Genomic DNA, 4,095 nt, shown 5'->3' on the forward strand with positions numbered 1-4,095 from the left:
TTTTTTTTTTTTTTTTTTTTTTTTTTTTTTTTTTTTTTTATGAGATGTTCTCGTTGCGCCAAATGTGGCAAGTATTGGTCCTTGATGCGTGCTAGTGAATGTGCGGTGTTTGCCGGCAGCGCTGTCTGGTGAGGTTGAGGACGAGCTGACTGCTTGCACGAAGCTTGCTGCGTTTGCTGCGTTTGTTGTTGCGAGATTGCAAGGCCATGTCGCGTTGGCGAGATGGTGAGATCGAATTCTCCGGTGGTGAGATCAACACTTCTCCGTATGGAATCGTTGGCGAGCTCAACATTCCTCCGTATGGTGAGCTCAACATTCCTCCGTATGGCGAGCTCAACACTTCTTCGTATGGAATCGTTGGCGAGCTCAACACTTCTCCGTATGGAATCGTTGGCGAGCTCAATACTTCTCCGTATGGCGAGCTTAACACTTCTCCGTATGACGAGCTCAATACTTCTCCGTATGACGAGCTCAAAACTTCTCCGTATGGAATCGTTGGCGAGATGGTGTGACTTGCGTCATTCGCGGACAGACTGATTGTCAGCGAGATTGAGAAGTTAGCGAGCTGCAAGGTGACCTGCTTAAGGGTTCACGAGATATTGTGATCGCGAGATGCTGTCAAAGGTGTTGCATTTGATACTTGGCGTGTTTGAGGGCTGATGAGGTCGAGATCGTGGCTTGATTGAACTTCCGGTGAGCCCAAAGGGTCGTTGCGATGTCGCTGTTACGGGATATGCGTGCGAGATCGAGATCGTATTTGGGCGTGGAGAATATCGATGATTGTTCGTTGCGAGTAACAAGTGCTTGCGTATGGGCGTGATACGCATGATTAGATGCTGTTTGTGTCGTCCGGGGTGCAAGGATAATTTGGGTGTGATTGGTTGGAGCGACGCGCGCAGCGCCTACGGCTTCGCGGTCGGTTGGATTGATGCGAGCGGCTACACGAATGGGGGGTGTGGCGCCTATGGCTGCATGGTCAGTGAGTGTTGCGTCTTCGACCGTAGTGACTTCGATCGTGTCGACGCCTTGGAGCTGGTTCGTCCTCGCGCGGGTGCGCCCCCATATGGTGCGCCTGGGAGACTTGACGCGGGCTGCGGAAGAGTCGACGCCTTCATCGCTGGACAGATTAGTGTGAGACATGCTTTTGGTTTACCGAAAACACCTATCTTCAAATTCTATTCGTCAAATGAAAGGATTCCGTCTGGCCCCACGGTGGGCGCCAAATTGTTGATGTGTGAAATCGACAATATAGATAATACGGATCTTAGTGGGGATAAATCGGAACTGGTCCTTTTATTAACGTAGAATCTGAGGAAGGGTTTACAGAAAATGACAATTAAAGAGTAAAGCGAAAAATATAGCTCTTCTCTCTCTAATTGCCCAAAAAAAGTCCATCCCCTAACGTGACAATGACATCAGGTATTTATAGTGGGACCTTGACCTAAGGTTTCTTCTGTCTCCTGGTAAAATGACGATTTTGCCCATGCGACCTGTTGGGTCTGATCCAAGACTTTTGGCCCAAAATCTCTTGAGAATCTTCTGTTTGGGCTTTATAAATGTTGGGGCAAAGCCCATATCCAACATCAGAGTAATTCGTACCGGATTTTTCAAAAGAGAAACATTTGACTTCAAGAGAAGCATTGCTTATGAAACCACATCTCAAATACTTCATCTCACAAACGTTACAACTTGGAGAATCCCATTTTAGCCAAAGGTCTTGATCGTTGACATCAGTCGAGAATCTTGGTTTCTCAGCAACAATCGGCCGAGAAACCGGAATAGCTACTGTCTTTGCGATCTGACAAGAAGGCAGCATAGATTTCGCGAGATCCAAACTAGTTGTAGCCAAGAAAGAGGTCGTTGAATTGCCTAGACATGGGATGGAGTGAAACCCTGATGACTTTGCAACCTCATTAGGACAGCTCAAGAACGTGTAGCTGACAAGGTAGAGACAGAGAATTGAGATCCTGAAATGTCAAAGGTCAAAAGCTTTCTTGCCAAACAATTTCAGGGTCATAGAGACGAATCTGCTGACTTAAATAGTCGATCTTCCGGACAAGAAATGTTCCGGAATTAGGAGGAAGCTTGAGAGCTGTCCTGCTGGGACTAACTGTGCAGTGGAGATTGAATCCCGCATAGCCACAGAACTCAGCCTGTTCTGAGAGTAACCAGAAAGGGAAACGGACATGGACATCGCCGCGGCCACATGAGGCAGGAGGGCATTGTTTTGGGTGTGAAACGTGTAGGAGAGGAAAGAGGAAGAGGAGGTAAAGGAAGAATGGTTTTGAGAAAGTCATAGTGGTTTTGGTATTAAGGGAGGGACATGTAGACTTAATTTCTATAACACTTAAATATTCGTATTAGTTAAGATTAAAAGAGTATATACCTTTTATTAAAAACCATACAACAGGCTTATTATAAGATAACCAAAATAAGTTTGCAAACGAAATAGTTCTGTCTAAGTAATGGTGGTATTATACGAATATACGATAGACGACTTATCTCGCAGAATTGTTTTCTATGGGACTTATCTCCACTTTTTCTTTAAGCAGAGACTTTTTATAGGTAACTAACACAAATATACGTATCTTGCAGACATGCAAGTTCTTAGTTCCTAGATTTCTTTCGTTTGGAATACAACCCTTTTTATTTAACGACTTAAAGATTAAGTTTTATAGACCAGTGGATGGATGACATAAAAAACCTTGGATCAAATTTATTAATATCCTCTCGAGTCACCTTTTTCTATGTTTTTCTTTATATTGCATATTTTTGTTTAGTTGTTTTTACACAAAACAAAGCTTCAACAATTAAAATACGTAATAATCATTATTTCCAATTAAACAAGCGCAAAAACAAAGAATTTTAAAAACATTTATTTAAAAAGATTATTTTGCAAAAGAAAAAAATCAAATAATTCTGAAGTGTCAAATTTATATTTCGTGAAAACATGTTGAACTTATGACACCAACTGACGGACCAAAGGAAATACTTCGGACTGGATGCCTAAGTTCGATTTGTAATCAACGTTTTAAAATATAACACTTAAAATTTATTTGAATATTTTAAAAACATATTGTTTAATTAAAATTTTGATAGAAAACATTGTTCTGTAAAAAAAAATCAAATAACTCTTAAGTGTCAAATTTATATTAAGTGAAAACATGTTGAACTTATAACACCAAACTGACGGACCAAAGGAAACTCTTTGGATTGACCAAAGGAAACTCTTTGGACTGGATGCCTAAGCTCGATTTGCAATCAACGTTTTAAAATTTAACACTCAAAATTTATTTGATATTTTAAAAACATTTTGTTTAATTAAAAGCTTTTATAGATTATAATAATTAATTAAAACTTAATTTTCAAAAATATAGTTTTTATATATATAGTTTTAAATCAGGAGAAAAACATCATAATTATTTTTTAAAAAGAAGAAATTTAAAAAGAAGAAAGAGAAGAAAAGAATACCTTGTTGGACTGTTGAAGCGTGTAGCCCAGATACGAGCCTCGTCTGCACCACCGTGTTGGTGACGTGTCACAATTGTCGACGAAAAAAAACAGTCAGATTCTCCTCAGGCGAATGGAATGATGGAACCTTCTTCTTAGTTTCTTCACTTTCCTCTTTCTAGTTTTGCCCTGCGGTGAAATATATACTTAAATTAGGGGAAGAGACAAAGTTTTGGATCGACTCAAAGACAGAGGATGTGGAGTTCAAACCTTACGAATGACAAGTTTTTTTTGTTGCAGAGGTCATTATCGGCGACGGCGATTCTCGAAGAAGAAAAATAACTTTAGATGTGGATTTTTTTTTTTTTTTTTTTTTTTTTTTTTTTTTTTTTTTTTTTTTTTTTTTTTTTTTTTTTTTTTTTTTTTTTTTTTTTTTTTTTTTTTTTTTTTTTTTTTTTTTTTTTTTTTTTTTTTTTTTTTTTTTTTTTTTTTTTTTTTTTTTTTTTTTTTTTTTTTTTTTTTTTTTTTTTTTTTTTTTTTTTTTTTTTTTTTTTTTTTTTTTTTTTTTTTTTTTTTTTTTTTTTTTTTTTTTTTTTTTTTTTTTTTTTTTTTTTTTTTTTTTTTTTTTTTTTTTTTTTTTTTTTT

The 4,095-nt window shown here is 37.5% G+C and overlaps 1 long non-coding RNA gene across 1 annotated transcript in view; it reads right to left on the bottom strand.

Moving 5' to 3' along the window:
- LOC104783224 overlaps nucleotides 1–3,813 on the bottom strand; it is an 8,995-nt gene extending 5,182 nt beyond the window's left edge. Inside the window, exons 1-2 of the long non-coding RNA XR_767216.2 lie at nucleotides 3,721–3,813; nucleotides 3,472–3,639 (exon numbers count right to left, since the gene is read on the bottom strand). This is a non-coding gene — a long non-coding RNA (uncharacterized LOC104783224). The remainder of the gene's footprint in view (nucleotides 1–3,471; nucleotides 3,640–3,720) is intronic.

The sequence above is a fragment of the Camelina sativa genome, chromosome 4 (assembly GCF_000633955.1).
Source record: "Camelina sativa cultivar DH55 chromosome 4, Cs, whole genome shotgun sequence".
Classification (NCBI taxonomy): domain Eukaryota; kingdom Viridiplantae; phylum Streptophyta; class Magnoliopsida; order Brassicales; family Brassicaceae; genus Camelina; species Camelina sativa.